The following is a 23,341-nucleotide window of genomic DNA, read 5'->3' as shown; positions in this document are numbered from 1 at the left end:
AGCCTCTCCCCAGACTCCCAGCCAACCTCTCATTAAGGGGCTTAAAGCAGGATATGGCCCACAAGAATGATGACCCTCTGAGTACTCCGAGATCCACCACCTGTATGACCTCTGTCTGGGCCTCAGTTTCCACATCTGTAAAATAAAGGGGCTAGAAGGGATGCTTTCCAGGGTCCCCTCCACCTTAAATTTCTAGGACGCCTTAGCCTGCTAGGCAAAGCACAGCCTAAGCCAAAAATGCCTTCTAGCCCTCCACACTCAGTGATCACATAAACTCAGCCCAAATCTCTCACTGTGTCCTTTTATATGTGCATGATATCCCAGTCACACTGGACCACTCACGGTTCCCTGAACAATGGGAGGAAGGGAGTGTGGTGGGAAGAGCTCTGGACTGGAGGCAAGAGAAAAACCCTGGGTTTGAATCTTGGCCTGAACCATCTACTACTTCCTGTTTGACCTTGAGGAAATCCCTTCACTCCTCTGGGCCTCAATTTACTCTTTTGTTCTGCCCAGAAACGGAGTGTCCTCCCCTCCCAGAATGATTCCTTTGCGAAGGCAAACTATGCCACCTTTTGCCTCAATTCTTATCTAGCCTTTAGCCACTGAATGGGTGTTGCCTCAGATAAATTGAAACCTGGGAAAAGACCTTAGCTTCAGAAGGTCAAGATCTCCCAAGGTACCCTGCTGGTTCTGGAGGTGAGAGTGAGGCTGATAACTTGGCACGGCCCTGACTCACTTAAATCTAATTCACTTGCAAGTCAAGACATCACCCTCATGTCACTGGTACTCTTCAAGAATGAAGGATGAACAAGCACCTACTCTGTGAAGTGATCTGGCTGGACCAGACATACTCTAAAGTCTCAGTTTAATTTAATTAAGGAAGCTGTTATGTACTCCACTTCCAAAGGAAATTAGGTGGTGCAGTGCACCAGGCCTGCAGTCAGGATGACCTGAGTTCAAATCCAGCCTCAGACACTTGCTACCGCGTTTCCCCGATAATAAGACCTATCCCGAAAATAAGCCCTATTGAGATTGCTACTGCAGTGAAGGTGATCCCCTGTGCTACACGCTACATTACAGTACCCTCTGTATGTACCGCCCCCCCCGTGAAATGCACGCCGCGCTCCGAGCTGCATCCAATCAGAGGTGCAGCAGTGAGCGCGTCATCCTGTTCTTCCCCAGTGATTTGCTTATTGAATAAAGGTATATTTTTTTGTTCACATTTACCTGTTTATTAAAATTGCTGTCAATGTTCATTAAAATAAGCCCTCTGGTGTTTTTCTGTCCAAAAAAAAATAAGACAGTGTCTTATTATCGGGGAAACACGGTAGCTGTGTGACCCTGGGCAAGTCACTTAAACCTGCTTGCCTCAGTTTCCTCATCTCTAAAATGAGCCAGAAAGGAAATGGCAAAACCACTCCACAATCTCTGCCAAGAAACTCCCAAATGGGGTCATAAAGAATCAGACCCAACTGAAAAATCCACTCCACTTCCACCCTGACTTCAACTGCAAAACCCTTACAGTAAGGGTGGGGCTAGGGAACATAGGGTGCAACCTTTTGACTGAGTCCAAGTTTTACAGACCAAATACTTTTATGAAAGGGATTTGTTCTGTGACATTTGGATTCAGTCAAAGGGCTGCACTTGAGGACCTAGAGGGCCTCATGCAGCCTGGAGTCCACGGGTTTTCCACCCTTGCAAGGCTTACTTATTCCTTCCCAAAAAGCCCAGCTAAAATATCACCTCCTGGAAACTCCACAGGCTCTTTCTACAGTACGAAAACAAAAATGGCTATAAATGCCAGAGGTCCCCTGCTCAAGCCCCACCCTAGTGTCTAAGGATGCTAGGGTCCTGCCAACCCCAGACAAGCATGTTCCCAGATTGGCATCTGTAGTCATGACTAACCCACAATTTTATCTGAAAAAGACCAGGGTTCTTCGTGGCCTGCAAGGTCAGCGACTCAACAGCGATGTACAGCCTTCCAAAAGGAGCATTAAGAAAGGGTCCTTCTGCTGCTGCTTTGGGGAGGGGAGGGAGGCTACAGGCAAGCCAATGTAGAGCTATCCCAACAGGGAGAGAAAGTGAGAAAGGAGGTGCCAGAGGGCATCATGGAGGCAGCAGCACCTGACTGAGGCTTCAAAGGAATCCAGGAAGGATCCCAAGAGGTGGAGGAGAGGAGAGAACACATTCCAAGCCTAGGGACAGAGCCTGGGAATAAGGAGAAAGAGCGGGAGCCCTGATCAGAGGGGTGTCACTCACTGCCCAGCCCATCCCAGTGGCTGCTGTTCTGTCCTAGAGGCAACTTTCTGATGGGGTCAGATCTGTGCTGTACTCATCACAACTGTGTGAAAAGCAAACGTCTTTGGTTTCTACCACCCCCAGAATTTGCCCCAATATCTGCCATGATTTAAATCCATCTTTAGGCAGCAGGCTGACCCTCCAATGACAGCAACAAAGAAAGGTGCTATTTACAGTTGTCCTGGGAAGGGGAGACTCAGCAGGGGGTGAGTGCAGTTGTGAAGGTCTTAATGAGAAGGACGGAGGGATTTCAGACCTGAAGTCTGGTCCAGGGTCACCAGATTGTAGAGTTTGGGAGAGGGTGGGGAGGTGAAGGCAAAAGGTGTAAAAAGCCTGGGAGGGGTGGATGGGCAGGTTTGCAGGGCTTTGACCATCAAACAAAGGATTTTCTATTTGATCCTGGAGGGCACTGGGGGAGTCGAGCCCTGCACGCCAAGAGCAGTTGTAGACAAGCTGTTTACTGCTAAAGTGAAGGTTAACCGCACTTTGCAGCTGGATGCTGGAGGGAGCAAGGTGAGTGAGCAGCTAGGGGTGACAGGCCACACACCTCAGTGACTGAGTGGGAGAGGGATGGTTCCCCCTGAATCGCAACAGTTGAGTTCTGGACATCTTGGAGCCATTTGGTTTGAGGTGTCCAACAGGGAGCTGGAGACACCAGGCTAGAGAAGGGTATCTGAGAATCCTTGGTATAAGCATTTAGTAAAGGCCTGTTGGCTTGTTGTCTAGAGGGGAGGCTTGTGAGCAGGGTGAGAGATGTTTAGGGACTTGGCAGATCCTGGTACATGAAGGGACAGTGGTGGTGAGGGAACCTGGGATGACAATGGTGGGGTCCTCAACAGGCAACTAGCCAGAGAATTCAGGTGAGAGAGGAGGGTTGAAAACAGGGAGCTGAGTGTTATGTCAAGTGGGTTTACCTAGTTCAGGGTCTTTACACAGTGGGCCTTCAACAAGTGTAAAAAAAGAGTGAATGGCAACTCTGTGAATATTTTTCTCCTCCCAAGTCACATAACCGTGTCGTAGGCTTTCAGGTATAAGTGGCTTTGGAGACCTAGTCCAACAGATCCACATTTGCCGAGCCAGCAACAGGCAAAGCTAGCCCTGAACAGCATCCAGGCTCCCTGTTGCTCCCACTCAGCCAGACTGTGCACTGCTTGGCCCTGCCTCTGATGTTGGCCATGCGGTCTTTGCAGTGCTAGGTCAAAAACAAGGAATGACTGGAGGATCCACATTCAGGTTGTCCTCTGAGGAAACAGTATCTTCTTCACCCTACCCTGAGAAGCAGGCAGCACCTGTGGTACCCCTATCTCAACAGTGAGGTACCCTGCTCTGGGATGCAAAGCCCAAGGTCAGGCAGCCCACTAGAGAGGCCACACTCCAGGCTCTGCCCTCCATTCCTGAAACGAAGTGAGAAAAGAGAGCCACCTTCAAAGGGGAAGATGGACCAGAGGCCTCAGACGGAGGAAGGGAGGCAGGCTAGCAGTATGCCTGGGTGCCAAGGATTCAGAGCCGAAAGGGAGCCAGGGGGGTTGCAGGTTTCATCTACCAAAGAGCGTCCTCTCCTGCCAGCGAGTCCTAACGCAAACCTACCTCTGGACAAGATACAGAAGATGAGGCCCACCATCTGCAGGTTGCCTGCTCATTTCTCCCCAGTACAGAGGGACTTCAACCTGCAGCTCTTGTCTCACTAAAGGAGAACCCATTTTGGGCCTCTTTCAGAAGGGATAATACAAATGGCTGAGCTTTACTCCTGAGGAAGATTACGCTGGTGGTCACCTGACTGAAGAAAAACAAACCACCCAAGCCAACCCATCCCAACATTTTAAAAACTCTCCTCTGCCTAGTTATGGCTTTGGGGGAGAATCCGAAATCTGGTCAAGAATCATTTTTCAAACACCTACTTTGTGTGGGCTGTGCTGGGTACTGAGCTGAGGCTACAAGGACTGAACCCAAAAGCCCCTGCCCTCAGAAAGTAGGAGACAGCAGGCACACAGGCAGTAAGAAACAGAGAACGGTTGTGGGAGAGGGCTGGAGTCACAGCCCAGAAGGCCTGGGTTCGAATCCTGACCACCATGTGCCTTTACTGCCTCAGTTCCCTCCAGCACTAACATGAAGTGGGCCAAGAGCAGGTCTGGCCCAGGTGTTGGCAGGTGTCACCTCAGTAGCTCCTTCAGAAATGAGATCAGTTCTTTTTTTTTTCAGGAGGCAAGACTCTCCCTACCCTCAGCCTCCACCACAGAAAAGAAGATGTCTGGGCCCCGAGCCTGTCAGAGCGGGCGAAGAGCTTAGAGCACAGGAGGAGCGATGGCCTGATTTCCAGAAGCTGACTCCACTCCTCTGCCAGCTGGGTAACCCTGGGCAAGCCCTTTTCACCTCTGTTTTCCAGTGTAACATGGAAACAATAACAGCACCTGCCTCCCAGGGCTGTGGTGAGGCTCAAATAAGATCTCTGTAAAGGCGGCTAGCTAGCACTGTGCCAGGCGCCCACCCCCTTCTCCTGCCTACTCCTCTGAAGCCTCTAGGAACCGAGGCCCAAGGTCCAAACCAACACCACTTGGTAAAAGATCCGTGGTGACCCTGTCAACCTCCAGAAAGGGAAGCACCAGGAGGCAGCTGTGCCTCAGACAAACAGATTTTTAACCTGCCCTTGGCCTGCGAGGAGAAGGCAATGAGAAAAGCAGTCAGCCAAGCCCCTCGGACTCAATTTTATTGGAGCTACCGACACCATAGGTCAAGCTGTCAAAGAAGCAAAAAGCTGAGCTCCAATTCTGTGGGTCTCGTCCACTCCAGATAAAAGCCAATGGACCTTTTTACAGTTTATGGGGTTCTCTCCGTATGGCTGGCTATGCAGGCACGGGAAGAATATTGTTGGGATGATTAATTTCTGAGAAATGAGAACCCAGCATGGAGGGAGAAGCCATGTGAGCCATGTCTGGCTTGTGGTGAATGAGAACTTTCAACAAGAAACTCTTTGGGTAGAATTCATTTGAGGCCTGGGAGACAGCTCACATACGGGGCTAGCCTAGCACACCCCCACCCATACACCTGCAGATCCTCCCCAAACCCACCAAGTCAGGACATTAATAAAAAAACTAAAGAGTACGGCAACAAAAGGGCAAGGCCTAACGTTCCCCATCGGCCATTTGCTGTCTTTCCCAAGAGATTTAAAAGAAGCAATAACCGTAAAACCCTCCTCCCTACTCAACTAAAGCCCAATTCAATTGAATGTATTAGGGAGACTAGCAGGGAAAGATGAGGAACACTCTTGCTCCCAGAACAATGAGGACCCCTTCCATTGGCAACACTGGACTGCCAAAAGAAAGGGACATCTAGGGGCAGAGTCAAGATGGCAGAGTAGAAGCAGAAAGGGACATCTAAAAGATGTCTTATCTTCTATTTCTGGAGAGCAAATATCTTTACTTTGTCCAAAAGACAAGCACGCCCTCCCCCATTCACCCTGCAGTTCTGCTATTTCCTATATTAGAGAAGAAAAACAGGACCCTGTAAAAGGCCACGGTGCTGCCCACTGTGGCCCACTGATCTTGGCCACACTCAGAAGCTGGATTTCTTTTTTTTTTTAATTTTAAATTAATCTATTTGCTTTTAGTTTACATCATTCAGTTCCGCAGTCCCTTGAGTTTCAAATTTTATCCCCCTCTCCCCCTCCCCCATTATGGCGTCATACACTCGAATACAGGATCTACAAATACCTTCACATTACTCATTAGTCAGGTTGTAAAGAAGGATTATAACTGATGGAATGATCAGTGGGAAAGAGGAAACAAGAGAAAGAAACACAGCAAGTGGTTTGTTTCAATCTGCATTCAGACTCCGCAGCTCTTTCTCTGGATGTTGATATCTCCTTCCATCATGAGTCTTTTGGAGTTGTCTTATAACCTTACATTGCCGAGAGGAGGCCAGTCTATTGAAGTTAGTCATCACACATATGTTGTGTTTGTAATTGTGTGCAAATTTCTCCTGGTTTTGCTCTTCTCACTCACCATCAGTTTGTAATAAGCCTCTCCAGGTTATTATGAAGTCCGTCTGCTCCTCATTTCTTATAGCACAAAAATATTCCATTACATTCATATACAACTTGTAAAGTCATTCCCCAATTGATGGGCATCCCCTTGATTTCCAATTCTTTGCCACCACAAAAAGAGCTGCTATAAATATTTTTATACATACGGGTCCTCCTCCCACTTCTCTGATCTCTTTGGGATATTTGCCCTTTGGGCATAGTTCCAGATTGCTCTCCAGAACTGGTTGGATCAGTTCACAACTCCACCAACAATGCATTAGTGTTCCAATTTTTCCACATCCTCTCCAGCATTCATCATTTTCCTGTTTTGTCATCTTAGCCAATCTGACTGGTGAGATGTGTTACCTCGGAGTTGTTTTGATTTGCATTCCTCTAATCAATAGTGATTTAGAGCATTTTTTCATATGCTTATAGATATCTTTAATTTCATCTTCTGAGAACTGCCTGTTCATATCCTTTAACCATTTATCAATTGGGGAGCAAGAAGCTGGATTTCTTCTTAGGCCACGTTCCCTCTTTGGGTTTTAGTGCCCACCTTTATAAATGAGGGGTACTTTCTATGATGGTGGAGACAGGCCATACATGACTAACTGTACCAGAAAAGAAAACATGACCAGTGGAGGGGAGACGGGTCCCCAAGTCCCCAGAGCTCCATCACCCCACCCCCAACACTCCGTGCTAGAAGCACCCTGCCCAAGAGGAGCCCGGCTCCCCATCTACACTGGAGCTGCCTAATGGCATCGGAGACACATTTTCAGAGAACAGGTCTCCAAAGTGCACGCTGGATGAAGTATGCTCATTTCCAGGCTCTTGATGTGCACATTAAATTCCTGGAAACACCTGCATGTGGGCAGAGACTAAGCGAAATGCAAGCCTTTTCCCACTGCCCATTATGAGCTATGCCTCCAAGAGGATGGCAGAGCTGATCTGAGGTGTCACATGGGCTTTGCAAGCTTGGCCCCAGCCCTGCCAGAAGGAAAGGGAAGGATGGGGGTGGGGAGAAGCAGAGAGCAGAGACTGTCCAGAAACAATGTGAAACAACATTTACAATGACCTGTCTCCCAGGCCAGGGAAAGCATTCCCCACAAATCTAGGCCTGGGGTCCAGCCCTCCACTCTGAGGTATGGGCTGTCCAGTTCCCTTGTGCCCCTACTTCCCATATATTGGCCCATTCAACAGGGTAAACCCGTGACCTCCCTCCTGCCTAGAGAGGTCCACTTCTGGCCAGAGAAGCAAGAGAACACACGGATCTCCCCAAGAAAGATAAAGGGCTGCACGGTATGAAGGTAACTAATTCCAGAGAGGAAGGGAGAACAGAAGGAGGGTTCCAGGGCCTCAGTCCATTTACAGAATGAAAAGGCAGTTAAACTGTAACTTGCTGCAGTGACAGTGACTGAAGTAACTTCTTTCCTTCAGGGTTTGCTGAAAGAATGAATGAACTCCTGGCCAAGGCTGCCATCCAGCCCAAAGGCTGTGCCCAGTCAGCCAGGCCACTACAAGTGGGAGTCACATTTCTCCAGGCTCTATAGGGCCAGCTTCGGCAGAACCAGGAGGCAGATTCCATCCTTCCTCCAGGAAACAAAGACAGTCAATAAACACAGCCTTCCTCCTCCTGCTTCCATTAGTAAACACAAAGTACAAGGAACTGATTAGATCCATTCAGTTGTGATGCAGTCACAAATTTCTCGAACTGGGCCACCTGGATCAGGATAAGAGTAAAGAATGAACAAGGGTGCAGTGAGAGCCATGGGGGAGCACAGGGAACCCTAGCCTAGCATCTCAGGAAGTAGCTGCACAGAGCACACTGAGGGATCTAGACCCCCTGGTTGTACAGGAAATCAATCTTGTCTACAAGCCCCAATACAAGGAGGAAGCCATCAACAGACTTGCCTCAAAACCCCCAACACCCAAGGGCACTGCAGAAGAGTTCTAACCTGGAGAGTAAAACAATGAGATTTTTATGTCAATCTTTTGGTTTCTTTTGCATTTAAAAACACAGGGCTCAAAAAAGGGGTCCAGGACACCCAGAAAGGTGAAGCCCTGCCTTACCGAAGGGAAAGCTTTGTGGAAAGTTTAGGACATCGGTTAGACTTGGGTATACTCAACAGACAAAGGCCCTGGGCCTCCTCCTCCTCCTCTTTCTCCTCCCATGGTATGGGCCTTCCAACAGGACGTCCTGTCAGCCACCGGCCAGACACTTTCCTTCTAATAATAACATTCATGACAATAATAATGAGCATTTCTGCATGTGGGGCCCTATTTGGGCTACAGCAATAAAGCCTTCCAAGGGGCCATTCTCAATATTGGGGGGAATCTGTGAGACTTTAGCAGTATCTTCAAACTCCCAAATTAAGCAGCATCTGGTGCGTGCAGAGCCTAAATAAAGGTCAGACAGAGGTGGGTCCAACACCTGTCCTGTCTCACCTGCAAAGTAAACCTTCCCTTCAACATTCAAACTGGAGCACAGCCTCCAGCACCTTTGGGAAAGGTGTGACAATGCATGGAAGGCACTGTGGTGATTCTCCCAAAGGGATCAGGATCCCAGAGTCCCCCTGCCTGGGTGACTGGCAGAGGACCCTCTGCTCGCTGTGGGCCTCGGGCCCACCCGGGACCTTCATTTCCAAGCCTCAGTGTCTCCCCCTTTAGGATGGAGAGACGACAAAGCTGATGGACTAAGATGATCTGCCAAGAAAGAATTCCCTTGTTTTGAGGCCATTTCCACCAGAATGTGGCTCCAATTTGCCTAAGGCTCACCAGAGTGGCAGCCTGACTTCCTGCCACAGGAGCTCTTCAGGGATTGGGGCAGGCATCTGTTTCTTGCTTTAGAAGCAACCCCATCTCCATGCCATACGCCGATAGCTAACAACCAGAATTTGTCTTTGTTTAACCCAAACAAGCCCCTATTTTAAGTGTTCCTTAAACCTAAGTGAAAGGCAAGCTTCACTCCCTTTCCTGCTCCCAAGTGAATTTCCAAGGAAACAAGCAGAAGGGGAGAGCTCTCCATGTGCCTAGAAGGGGGCTGGCAGATGAATCCAAGCCCTCCCGCTCCAGATGGCTTCTAGCCCCTTCACTAGTGCAGGTCTCTATTGCCCCGTGCCCAGCCTGTCAGATGCCCCTCCGAGCTAGCCTTCCACCACCCTTCTCTTCACAGCTCTCCCCTGCCCCCAAATCTGCAGACTGTCTCCTCACTGCTTACCTGGACTGTCAGGTAGAGATTACATATCTTAGGATACAGACCTCCCGCCATTTCAGTAACATGGCCTGCCCAAGGTAAGAGAAGGGAAATTCAAACCAAATCCAGTGTGCCTGGATGCATGGACATTGGTCCTAGGCTCCAGGGAACAGGGTGCTGCCCTCATGGGGCTTACAGAGTTCTGGTGCCTAGCTTCCATAGGCCCTGCCCACACCTGCCCTAAGGGCTTCCCCAAGCACAAAGAAAAGCCCGTGATGTCACCTTCTGATGTAAGCCGCCTACTGCATAGACCCCTTCTCCTACTATAGTCTCTCCTGCTCCCAAAATGCCCAACTGTTCTGGAAGGTGTTTCAGCCAATCAACACCAGCTCCTTCCACTCCCCAGCTCTTAGCCTCCAATCCCCGTTGGGGTCCATCTCCCCCCTCCAAGGCAGCCGCTCCGGAAGCCCCAGCTTCTTTCTGGCCACTGCTCCTGGCCTCCCACATGTGGCACCTTCCCCCAAACCTCACCAGAAGCTAAGTACATTAATTACTGAAGCCTGAAAAGCCTTGGCCACTGAGTTTCTATTGAGGCCTTTCCTAAATGCATGGAATCTTCCCCCCAGGGTTCTCCTTTGCCTCTCAGGGCTTTCCTGGAATGAAATGAGGACAAACAAAATGATGCCATAACAAGAACAAGGCATTTGAAGCCCAGAGGCCAGAGCTTTCCTCTAGATCCCGAGACAGTTTCCAGCTCTGTGCAGTGAACCACAAAATCCGGCCTGGTCCAGCTACAGACTCTTCCCCTTCCTGATGCCCTGAATTGCTGGGACCTCTCTCCCAAACTGGTTAGAAAACTATGGCACATTTACTCATAGCACAGCTCTGCTGTCTGTACTGACACTGTAAAGCTGAGCTCCCCCACTAGAATGGAAACTCCCTGAGAGCAGGGACTGCCTCCCTCTCAGTGCTGGTGTTCCCAGCGAAGTGTTCAATAAGCACGCTGTGACTGACTGATGATTTCTCCTTGAGGCAGAGAGCCAAGACCTTCCATGTGGTTCATGCTGAGGCTGCTGCAGCTGATTACAGTCATCTTTGAATTTCAAGACAGGAACACGGAGGAATCCCGGGGCAGCCTCCCCAGCCCCAGAATGTATTTCAACCATTCCCCAGGAATGTGAGCACCTCCTGGGAAGGACAAATCCCTTCCCTCAACGCACAAGGACCTCGTTTCTCTTTTTGCCTCAATGAGGTTGAGAAAAAACGTGGGCGATTAATTTCTAAAGCAGATATGATGAGCAATATGGCAAAGACCCTCCAAGCAGGGGGGGCCTCTGTCCTCTCCGTGAGGGTTTTACAGGAAGGCCACTAAGGCACCCGGCAGCTTCCGATGTGCTGGGGACACCAAGACAGACAAATTGGCAGCCTCAGCCTACCAAGAGCTCCCATTCAGTGTGAAGAGACAACAGGTGGCCCCAAACTCGGAACAGTCAGACCTGGAGACAGGGCTACAATGGGAAGAGCAGGCTGTACCAGATGGGCCACTCGTCCCCTCCCTGACCCAGGCCGAAATTCTCTTCTATGCAACCTGACATGAACTTTCCACAAGCAGTTATTTGTATGCACATAAGTGATGCTGCTGCTGCTGATGGCAACTAACATTTGCAGGATCCTTTAAGGTTTGCACAGTTCTTGATGTGACCTCACCTGAGCGTCCCAACAACCCTGGAAGGTAGTGTTACAATTCTTCCTATTTTATAAATGGGGAAACCAAGGCTGGGAGCAGTTAGGAAGGACTCCCCAAACAAATAGGGCAGGAACAGTTACATCTCTCCCTGTAACCAAGAAGCCTAGGAAATAATCGAGTAATGCTCATGGGACTGAAGGCACGCCTGCCCTCCCCTACTGAGTCTATTGTCAGTAAACATTCTGACAACACAAACCTCACCCAAGCTTCGACCCTGTTCCAGGTGCCTGTGTGCCGCCTGGAGCGAGGGAAGCCTCTAGCACACCTGCTAAAATTAGCTCCTGAACCCAAAGGCCTGGAGACACGGGGAGCCCCCAATCCAGCTCCTTCATTCACCTGGCCTCAAATTCCTCCAGAAATTCCCAGTTCCAATGCCTCAAGATGCCTAGGAAGGGATTTAAATGGTACTCTGATGGCAAGAGACGCCCGCCTGGGATGAAGGCTCTCCGGCCTCTGAACTGAAGTGAGGGGCTGAAGCTTAGCCAAGCGTCGGATGCCGCTGCAGCCCCAAGGGGCACTTTACTCAACACCAGCCTTATGTCACCAAGAAGCAATCTGTGTAAGAGCAGGGAGCTGCCACTGCCTCAGAGCCAGACACGCCACCTGCCTGGTGAGAAATCAATCTCTGCCCTTCAGCGGGAGGCAGCCCAGACTTCTGGAAGGCTGGCTGTCCTAAGGAGAAGACTTCTAGCTGGCTATCTGAGAGCCCTGCAAAGGCTTCCAAGAGCGGCCCAAGTACTGTGCCTGCTATCCGAGGACCCGGAAATAAGCCCCTACACCACAAGGAGCAGCTAGTGGCTCCAAGAATAGAGTGCCAGGCCTGGAATCAGGAAGACCTGAGTTCAAATCCAGCCTCAGACACATACTAGCAGTGTGACTCTGGTAAAGCCACTTCATCCCTTGTGCCTCAGTTTCCTCATTTGTCAAATGAGCTGGAGAAGAAAATGACAAACTACTTCACTATCTTTGCCAAGAAAGCCTCAAATGGGGTCAGAGAGAGTTGGACCCAACTGAAGCAACTCGATGAGAAGCATTTGCTATGTGCCAGGCCTTGGGGACACAGTTAAAAATGAAACGGTCCTTGCCCTCAAGTAAGTCCTCTCAGGGGAGACAATGTATTTAATGCAGACTATCTAAAAAACATTCAAATAAGGGGACAGAGATTGGACCTGTGATTTCACTGATCCAGGAAGGTCTGGGGGGGGGGGAGAGACGGACACTCCCTCTACCAGTGAAGGTTGGCATCTCCCCCTCTACTCTAATCAGTCAACATTCCTAAAGCAGCCACCTTGGGCATGGCAAAATTCAGTGACTATGCAGGGGCACTCAGCCAGTGTGTGCCAGTGGGATAGCCTGAACCTGGGTCCTTCTGGCATCGATTCCTTACTCTGTACTGCTTCTCCCATTCAGACACACAACACCACAATGGTTCTGGAAAGCTTCCCGTCTTAGTGTTCCTGTCCCACTGAGCTCGTGCCACAGAGCACCCACATAACGGGCTGGAGGCCCCCTCCACTGCTCCTAAGGCTCCTAGGAAGCAGCCTGAGCCCTGGGGCGCTCACCTCTCATTCCTGCATCCTTGCTGGGGGACCAGACCATTTTCTTTTGCTACCACACATTCTCTGACATCCTTCCCACTGGATCGTCTTCCAAGTCCTTCCCAAGTCATGAGATACTGCTGCCTTCTCACACCCACCCTCTCCAGATACTCACTTTTGATCCTCTGCAGGCTCTGGGGTTCTGTGTCTTGTGGTCATACATTCCCAGCAAAAATACTGGCATTAAAAAGATGGGTCTCTGCTTCTTAGAGAGGTCTGGGGTCATCGAAGCAGGAAAAACCTATCCAATCATCTGAATGAAATGACAGCACATTCATGCTCACATCCCTAAGGCATCCCTGATAAAGGGGCAAGCTGTTTAACCTAAGCCAGACCCTACAACTGATAACATGTGCACCATCAGGTCACAGACTCAAAGATGTGGTACCTGGAGATCCCACCATGTTTTTCCATTATGGAAAAACACTTGACATGACAGAATCAAATGCTGCCATCACAACTCTAACCATGCATCAAAATTCTTTAAGCTTCCTTGTAAGAACAGAAATAACAATATAAACTCCGGGCCAGGTATCTCCCACTGTGATGGCAGTCATGCAGGGCTGAGGCCAAGTGGAAAAGATTCCTGGTGAGTGGGCAGGTCCTCCAGATTTTCTGCTTGCACAGGACATCGGGCTGGTGGCATCAAGTCACAGACAACTGCAGAGTCCCCTGGAAGAGACCTGTGATCCCACTCAAAAAGGTCTGATGATCATTCATAGAAGAAAGGGCTAGTGGTTCAATCAGGTCTATTGCCCAGAATCCAAGGGAAGGAAAAAAGTGAGCTGGATTGCCTTCAGGCCCCTTGAATATTCTACAAACACACAGAGGAAATTCAAGGTAATGGGGGAGGTGAGGATGAAAGAAGACCTCAAATAAGAAAGGTGGCATCTGAGCAGAGCTTCCAAGGAAAGGAGGGGCTCTACAAGGCAGAAATGAGGAGGGAGCATGCGTGAGCCACAGCAAGAAAGGCATTTTCATCATACAGCAAAGTGCACAAAGGGAAGTAATGCTGGGAAAATCAGTTAGAAGCAGGCTATGAGAAGCTCTAAACATCAAACAGGAGTTTCCCACTGATCTTGAAGGTGATAGGAAGCCAATGGCATCTAAGAGCTGAAGAAGCACCACAGGCCTGTGCTTCAGGCCTCCTGGGGCTGGTGGTGGAAGAGCCTCCATTTGGAAACCAGGGGCCTCACATTCCAATCCTGAAGCTGATAACACCTGGGCCACCAGGCCAAACCCCTTCCCTCCTCACCTGTAAATAAAGGGCTTGGCCTACATCTTTCCAGTTGTTTCTATTCCTAGGACCAAGACTCCCCAGCTGCAAAGGCCCTCAGAGGCCCCCTAGGCTAGCCCCATCAATCCACAAATGAGGAAGTTGAGGTGCAGGGACATCAAGGCGGACCACAAAAAAAAAAAAAAAAAAAAGGCTGCGGGCTTTCTGCTGGGCCACACCTGAATCCTAACAGCTTTGAGCATCTCCTGGGCTCTCTCCCTTCCAATTCACTGGCACGTGAACACTGCCCCCAGCAGGTCCCTGGGATTCACCACTGTCTATTTGTTCAGCCTCTGGCCCTCTGGATGACAAGGCTGGAGGGTGACAAGAGACAAATCATTCTGTGTATCACAACTATCATTTCCTCACCTGCAGAAAGGACGAGAGGGCCCACACTAGGGAAATGATTCTAGGGTCAGTTTCACTCAAGCATTTCATCTTTGCTTTCAAGAGCCTATTTATTAAATAATAAGGTAATGGAGAGAATGCCTGCTAAAAAGGGGAAAAGAGCCTTCAAGAAATGGCTATCCTGCCCCCTCAAAAGACATAAACAATTCCCAAATAAGAGTTCCAAACAATTACTGATCACGAGAAAGAAAAGCAACTGAGATTTTGCCTTCCATGCAAAAAATTAGTCATGCAAACCCAAATGGGAAGAGTCGATGTTGAATGGGGATGAGGAAGGAGGACACATGAGAGCACTACAGGAGTTGTTAACTGGTCTAGGCTTCTGGAAAGGGCTCTAAATTCAGTTAAGAAAGTAGCTCCAGAGCAGCTAGATGGCACAGTGAAAAGAGCACCAGCCCTGGAGACAGGAGGATCTGAGTTCAAATCCGACCTCAGACACTACACACACACACACACACACACACACACACACCTCTAGCCGTGTGACCTTGGGCAAGTCATAACCCCAATTGCCCTCAAAAAAAAAAAAAAAGAAAGAAAGCAGCTCCAACATCCACATCCTCTGAGGCAGAAATCTCACTGCCAGGCGCATAACCCAAGCAAGTAAATGACAGAAAAGGCTCCACACACACCAAAATATTTCAAGCATGACTTTTTTTAGTAGTAAAAAAGAATGGAAACAAAGATTCCCATTGATTAGGGAATGGCTCACCCAACTGTGAACGTTATGGGATGGCAGATAGAGGTGAAGAAGATAGGGAGGCAGAGGGAAGCGAGCAGAACCAGGAATATGAAGAACACCATCCCAGTGACCATGCCGATATTCTCAGAGAAAAAAATAACACGGATTGTTGGTGTAATTTTGCTGCAGCAGCTTGGCTGAGAGTGCCCTAGGAAGGCACCACCACCCACTCCCCTGGAAGCAGGGGCACACCTGCATGGAACACAGTCCTCTGGTTGGACTCACCTTTTGGGGAGTTTGATGGGACTATACCTTCCCCCTCTGTTTTCCTTTGTTCTAAGTGATGGGGGCAGGAGGGAAGTAGGATGTACTAGGAAACGAAGGTGGTTAAAAACAAAAGTAGAAACAATTTTTTTTAAAGAGGAGGTGTGTGTGTCTTCTGTCTGCGATGAGCAAAATCCCTTCCCTCTCTTCCACAAAGCCCCACCCTGAGTTGGAAGGCTACTGATTCCCTACTTTGACTTGGATAGGGCCTTGCATACAGAGAAGCCACACAATAAAAAGGTGACTGCCTGAAGCAGACCAATTTCATTGGTGGCTGTATTATTATATACTGGCTTCAGATCATTCCAATCCAATGACTGCAATTTGGGAGCAGAAAATATTTGTAAATTCTTAAAATAAAAAGTAGATGACAGGGTGGGTTTTGGAGGGCAGAAAAACAGACAGAAAGTTAGACCTTCTTATTTGATGGAGGAAAAACCTAATAGGGCACTGTGTCTTGCAGAAAGTCACCTCATGAGAGATCTTGCCAATGCCTGGATTAAGGTCAACATCAGTTGTTTGAATGAATGTCAGCTCCATCTCTCCCCAACAAGAAAAAACATTCCCACAAACAGAATGGACCCAACCACCAGCACCACTGGGTAATTCATATCCAAACAGCAGAGTCATTCCTTCAGAATCAGACCCTACGCCCTCTGGCTTAGGCCCTAGGCAACGTAGCAGCAGTGCCAGAGACCTGAAACCATCCCCTGCATTTCATCCTTCAGCCAGGTCTCCATGAATCATAGGAAGGGAGGCAAAGTCTAGGTGCTTCAGGGAAACACAATCTGCATCTGATTCAATTATTCAGGGGGATCGACAGATTTTTCTGATTGTTTCAATTCTCTCTGTCCCCTTCATAAAGCCAATGCAAGCAATAGAGAGTAGAAGGAAGACAGGCCTAGAGTAAGAGAATCTCTGTTTATGAGTCAGCTCTGCCCCGCCCCCCATCCCAGCCTCAGTTTCTTCATCTGTAAAATGAGAATCCTCACACCTGCACAATCTGCTGGCTCCTAAGCATGAGTCACTGGTGTGGTGTGGGCCTGTCGGCATTACCCACCCATCTAGATGACAGGATGTGTGCACATCACTCTGCCAAACAGCACAGGAATGTTTTCAGCGGAATTAAGCAAATTATGTACCTCGTCAATCTCAAAGAATTCAAGTCAAGGTCAAATCATAAAGAAAATCGTAAGAGGATCAGATTAGGCATCTTTCTTACCTATGGCGAGGGGGATAAATCCTAAGCACACAAGGGACACAGATCACAAAAGATAAAATACATTATTTCAATTCATGAAATTGAAAGGTTCTTGCATAAACAAAAGCAATATAAGTATGCAGGATACGGGAAACTTGATGGGAGAAAAACAGCTTTGCATCAAATATCTCTAAGGGTTCTATATCCAAAAGAGAGCGGGAATGAACACAACCGTTTCAGTCAGCTAGCGTTTATTAAGCACTGTGCTAAATGCAGGGATACAATAAGAAAGCCAGGTGGCCTCCAGGAGCTCCCAACCAATGGGGAAGTGGGATGGAAGGACAGCCCTGGGAAATGACGGACTGGTCCCTCCACTCCAGAGGCATTTTGGAAGTGTTTTACTACTAAAAACTTCATGCCCTTTGACTTGGAGATCCCTCCAGTGGGTATATAACCCCAGGAGATCCAAGAGAGAATGGTCCACATACATCCAAATGGTCACAGCAGCACTTTCTATGGTAGCAAAGAAATGGAAATGTGGGAGATCCACTCTGAGGAACGGTTAAAAACAAACAATGGTTGCTGAATAGAAGGAAATGTTACCGAAAAATACAATATCCTGAAAAGTACTTCTTTCACTGGATGCCAAAGTTGTGAAACTGCCAACTATAGTTCTGCCAACTCAGGGGTGAGGTTGGGGTGGGGGTAGGTTTTCAATAAACCCAAAGATCCCAGCTGCAGGGGTCTCAACTACTGGAAAAACCAAAAGCAGTCTGAGAGAAATTCGGTTTAGACTAATACCTCACATCCCATACCAAACTATGTTCCAAATGGACACATACCTTAATTACAGAAGGTCGCATCAAACAAATGAGAGGAACAGGGGAAAAAATTTCCTTTTGTATCTTTGGGTAGGTCAGAGTCCATAGCCAAACAAGGGTTAGAGAGGATTAGAAAATAAAATGGATAATTTCAATTACATAAAATGAATAAATATTTACACAAACAATGCAGCTAAAATTGGCAAAGAAATAAAATGAGGAAAAAAATCTCAGCACAAAGTTTCTTTAATAAAAGTTTCATTTTCCAAGATCTAAAAGAAATTAATTTAAGTGTACAAGAGCCATTCTGCAATTACTAAACGGTCCAAGGATAAGAACAGGTGGTTTTCAAAGGAAGAAATCCAAATTATCCACAGTTATCAACAGAAACACAAATTAAAGAAACCTGAGGTTCTATCCCACTCCCTAACTGGCAAAGATGAATGGATGGATAGGCAGAAGGAAAAGGACAAATGTTGGCACATTAAAACACTATCAATGAAGCTGTGAATTGATTCAGCCAGTGTGGAATCCAAACTGTGCACCGCTTTGACCCAATGATAACACTATTAGGTCCATACCCCAAAGAGATGATCAAAACAAGATGGAAAGGGGATCCATATGTAGAGAGAGTTAAATCAGCTTTTTTTGTAGTGGCAAAGAATAGGAAATAGATGCGATGACCATCAAATAAGGAAAAGTTGAACAAATTATGGCATATGAACATAATGGAATACAACTGTGGCCCCAGAATTTATGAAAAGGAGGATTTCTGAGAAACCCGGAAGGTTTGCATGAACTGATGCAGAGGGGAAGTGAGCAGAACCAGTCCAACAATTTCTACATTGCCAGTACCTTGTAAAGACAAACAACTGTGAAAGACTCAAGAACTTGGATAATGCCATGACCCACCACATTCCCAGAGGAGTCCTGAGAGACAGCTGATGGATTCAAGATGCATGAGAAGACATGGCTCATGTGGGCACCGGTTTTGCTTGAACACACAGATCTGCTACAAAGGTTTTCTTGTCTCCCCCCCCCCCCAATGGAGGACAGAAAAATGCTTGTTAGTTGAAAAAAACTTTTAAAAAGCCAGTGTAGGATTCAGGGTCAGGGATCTTGGGTTCACCTCCTAGCCCTTCCACCAACTTGGCCTTGCATGGCCCCATCCACAGAATGAGGGGTCTTGAACTAGACCCCTCAGAGGTTCCCTCCATTTCCAAAATTAGGATTCCATGATCCCCTATGCTAGAAAAACAATGGAAGGTTTACATAAAACGATGGCAAGCAAAGGCAGCAGAACCAGGAAGACACTACCCATCATGACTTGAATCCTACAGAGGGGAAAAAGCTTGGCCCTGGGAAAGAGGTGAGAACACCCCTCCCTTAAGCCCTTTCCTGCTCAGCGTCACAGGGCACAAGTGAGGGGGATGCCAGCACCACTGAGCACAGGTGAGGGAGATGCCAGCACCACTGGGCACAGGTGAGGGAGATGCCAGCACCACTGGGCACAAGCGATGGACTGGGCTGCTCCCCATCCTCTTCCACGTTTTTATAGCCTGTTATAAGCCCCTATTCAAAAAGGAGGAGAAAAAGGAGGAGGGCTCTATCTGGAAATTAATGTAATATAAGAACAAAAGGTAGAATTTAGAACAGTGTAACACTTAAAAAAAAATGTTTTTAATGGAAAAAGCCAAAAGAAATTTGAGGGAAAAAAGGAAGCAATCCAAACAAACACTTATTAGTTCCTACCATGGGCAAGGCATGCTCTTCCACCTAGTGAAAAAGGAAGATTAAAAATAAACAAACAAACAAACAAAAATAGTAGCTGCTCTCCAGAGGCCAGGTTAGGAGAGTTATCTCATTAAGATCAAACAAGGTAAGGTGTGATGGGGATGGAAGCCTTAGAGGTGGGAAGTGTTTCTGCCATCTTCCCCGCTCCAGGAAGGAGCTGTGAGTTCCCTGAGCCTCCTGGAGGTAATTTATCTGCTCAGAACACTACAGTTAACTGTGCCTGGTCAGGTCTGGAACTCAACCTAGCCAACTCCAAGGGCAGTTGTCTCTTGGAAATAAAGACATTTTCTCTCAACCATCTCCAAAGATGAAGACCACTGGAAGCCACATGGACCACCACCGTGTCACGTGTCACATGTCACAGTCTGCCTTGAGGCAAACCTACTGGGATGATCTCTAAAGCAAACACAAAGTCTAACTCCAGAAGGTACTCAGTTCAGTACCCTACTCAGTCCTTGCAAGAATGAGGTTTCTTCCATAAAGGGTACAGCAAAAATGCTACCAATTCAATCAAATGATTCAAATCATTCCTTTGTTTTGGTGCTTAAAGCTAATTTTAATTTTTAAATTTAGGAACTCTAGAAAGTGAGCGTTGCTATGAGAACTTTCTCTCGCCCACACTGCACATACTGTATATCCTGAAGGGCTTTAAACAGCCTCACTCGTAATCAAAAATACTACCTACTCTATGGGCAAAATGGGCAAGTCAAACGTTGCCATGAGAACCTTCTCTTCTACAGCTCCCATTTTAAATGTACAACTTGAATATATTCTTTTTCCAAATGTTTAAAAAAACCAGCACAACATTTTGGGAGAAGAGGAAAATGAGATCTACTAATGCCCTGTTCCCAGAAACACCAAGCACACACAAAGCATGCAGTTCACTAGTGACTCAGGTGCTTAGAGGTACAGAAGCCTAGGGTTCGGCCAGTCCAGACATCTGGGACAAGCTGGCCCCTCTCAGGCCATACTGAAGACATGCTGGCTGAGATCTAGAGAAGCAGGCTCCTCTCTCCACACATGAGGAGAACGGGATCAGGAGAGGTGTCTTTCCCAAAGCTGCACGGAAGTAAAAAGCAGAAGAATCAGAAACTCAAAGCCAGGGCTCTTTTCGAGGCTGCCAGGTGGCAGCGTGGATAGAACCAGAGTTCAAGTCTGGGCTTGGACATGGCGAGTCACCCTCTGTGCCTGCTTAGGCTTCTTCATCTGTGAAATGAGGATAATATCCTCACCTCTCCGGAGGTGTGTCCTGTGGGTCTAGTGAGGACTTGCCCTGGGTCCTGATCTCCTCATCTCTTCCCTGAAGCCAACACAGGGCTCTATGTACACAGCCAAGAATGTCCAGAAGCATGCCTTTTTAAGCATCCACAGAATGGATGGTTATCCCCCTTGGGTAACATCAGCCCAACAAAGAGAATAAAACCAGTGAAATGAGAGGGACTGTTAACCCTTTGGGTCAAGGTAAGAACAAGAAATTTTCTATCAGTTTAAGATAGAACCACAGAGTTGTGTTTGAAAAAAGAAAAGGGTATCAGAGAGGTTAAGATCCAGGAATGCTAATGGAACTGCCAGCTCGGGTCCCTCCAACACAGTGTATGGGCCAGCCCTGGCCTAAGCCTTTGCTTTGGGGGCTGGGCAATGCAGCAAATGTACTTGACCTTGGACAAGTCACAGGTGTGTGTGTGTGTGTGTGTGTGTGTGTGTGTGTGTAAAGTGAGCCAGAGTTTGTGCAAGATCAGCCCTGAGCTTCCTTCCAACTCAGAGTTTAACTGAATCAATTGAAAGCAGTCACAGCTATCAAGGATCTTGAAAGGACATCGAAGAGAACTTGGGGTAGGAAGAAGACGGGCAAGACCACCCAGTCCTGGGATTCTGAGCCTTGTTTGTAACCTCGTTTCCTTGGGGCAGTTGGTCTGGCAAAGCCAGGGAAAAGTCCAAAGGAATTACAAAGAGAAACCAGTCACACTTATAATAAAAATGTACTCCCCCACCCCATCCAAGTTCACAGACATGACCTCTCAAATCTATTCAGGACCCAGGTTAAGAATGTCTGACCTGGTCCAATTCCTGCCTAAGCAACATGCCCTGGGCTAACTCAGTGGCAGAGCTGAGTCGAACCCAAATTCCTCTGGAGTCTGGTTTGTAGGGCTCCTAAAAGTACACGGCCCTTTCCCCCACCCCCTGAGGCATCCTGAAGGCAGCAGTGCATTCCTCCTCTGAAGAGCAGACAAAGGACTATGAAAATTAGAAAAAATTATTCAAATTGGATGTTATAGTTATTTAAAACCAAGCTCTAATTAGAAAGTAAAAGTTAACAATGCTTTATCAAGAGCCTGCATCAGTCAAAGGGGGTCACCTGCCTGCATGGAGCCCATCACATACCAGCAGGATCAGACTGACCCCCGACAGTGGGCCCCGCTTTCCGATGGCCACACTTCATTTTCAAATCTCCCCATTCAATAAATTCACAAGATGAACATTTCCCTACAAATTTAAGATGCGAAACTTTAATCCATAAGAAGTGTCCAAAGCACTTAAGAGAACTAAAAAAAAAAAAACAAAAAAAACAACCTATCACTTGTAAGAAAAGCCACTCTGTCTGGCAGGTGGATGTGGGATCCCTAACCCAAAGCTGGTAGCAGCCTTAACTGGGTCACCAAAGATGAGCCAGGCTCCAGATAAAGTACCCCTACTCCCAGAGGCCTTCAGGTCAGAAGAAAGGGACCGAGGAAGGAATTGTCTCACTGGAGATTTCTTGGCTTCTAGGGCAGCAGCTATTCTGAAAGAAAAGGAAACTGTCCAACCTCCAAACGGTTGGAAGGGACTCCAGGGATCGCCCAGCCCAAGCCCTCACTGTAGAGAGGAGGGAACGGAAGGTTAAGTGACTCGCCCCCAAATGACAGTAACAGAGCTGGGGGACAAAGGCACTCTCTGCCCCCATCAATCTGGCACCCTTCCCATGGATACAAATTGAACTCAAACGAATTACCTTAGCAGAGTTTTAAAAACACACACGGTTTCTGGAAACTCTGCAATCTTTCACACCCAGCCATAAAAGTGTTGGCCCAATTGTAAATATCTCTCCAGGACTGCCGATACAGCCAAGCACAGGCGGCTTAAACAACCAGAAATAGCCCAGAACCACCACCACGGACACCACTTCCTAATTCAGGTGCAGAGCCAGGGAAGGCGACTGCAAGGGAGAATCAGAGACGAGGCCAACAGCTCCTCCAAGGAGAGCCTCTGCTCTTGGCCAAGTGTCCAGAGGAGCGACCCAACTGCCAAGACTGGCCAAGTGCAAGTTCGAGAAGCAGGTGCTACAGTAGATAATTATCCTTCAATCTAACTGACCAACACAACGAGCCTTCATTAAAGGCCTGATGTGTACCAGGCTCTGTTCTAGGTCACAAACCCAAGAAAAAGGAACCAAAGCCTCTTGGAAGGAGAGAAACAAAGTGATGGGTGGGGGTGGGGGGTGAGGAGTCAGTAAGGTCTCCTGAAGGCTCCCAAGGCCCTGGAGGGGGTCATGTGTACCAAATGGTAGCAGAGGGAGCACGCTGCAGCATGCTGGCGGAGGGGTAGGCCATGGGACTGAGGAACGAGTCATCAGCCTGGGAGGATTGACATCTAAAGCCCCCCACAATCCAGCCCCAGGTAAACAGAGGAGAGAGTCCGCATTTTATTCTACATGCAAGCTGGAGCTTCTCAAGGAGGCATGGCCAGATCTGTGCTTTGGGATCCGCTGGACTAAAGAGGCCAGAGGAAAGAACGGCACTGAGAGGACTGTGCCGATAGTCCAAGCCTCAGAGACAGAACTAGGGGCTGACCTAGGGCAGCTGCAGCGGGAGGGGACTGGGCACAAGAGCCACTTCATGGCTTGCTTGGCTTGGCTCCTCCTCAGACTGTAAGCTCCCTGGGGGCAGGGGCAGTGTCTTCCCAGCTCTGCAGCGGGCCTAGCACCACCCTCCTCCAAGTCCCACA

General features: G+C 48.2%; 3 protein-coding genes across 6 annotated transcripts in view; all 3 read right to left on the bottom strand.

The window, feature by feature from the left end:
* NAGA (alpha-N-acetylgalactosaminidase) overlaps window positions 1-23,341 on the bottom strand; it is a 321,568-nt gene that overhangs the window by 128,554 nt on the left and 169,673 nt on the right. The gene's annotated exons all lie outside the window — the stretch shown is intronic.
* NDUFA6 (NADH:ubiquinone oxidoreductase subunit A6) overlaps window positions 1-23,341 on the bottom strand; it is a 303,722-nt gene that overhangs the window by 110,708 nt on the left and 169,673 nt on the right. The gene's annotated exons all lie outside the window — the stretch shown is intronic.
* TCF20 (transcription factor 20) overlaps window positions 1-23,341 on the bottom strand; it is a 143,165-nt gene that overhangs the window by 74,454 nt on the left and 45,370 nt on the right. The gene's annotated exons all lie outside the window — the stretch shown is intronic.

The sequence above is a fragment of the Petaurus breviceps genome, unplaced genomic scaffold (assembly GCF_028583685.1).
Source record: "Petaurus breviceps papuanus isolate PSGF00001 unplaced genomic scaffold, PetGlider_PUasm1.0 156, whole genome shotgun sequence".
NCBI lineage: Eukaryota > Metazoa > Chordata > Mammalia > Diprotodontia > Petauridae > Petaurus > Petaurus breviceps.
This window is presented reverse-complemented; position numbering and strand designations above follow the sequence as displayed.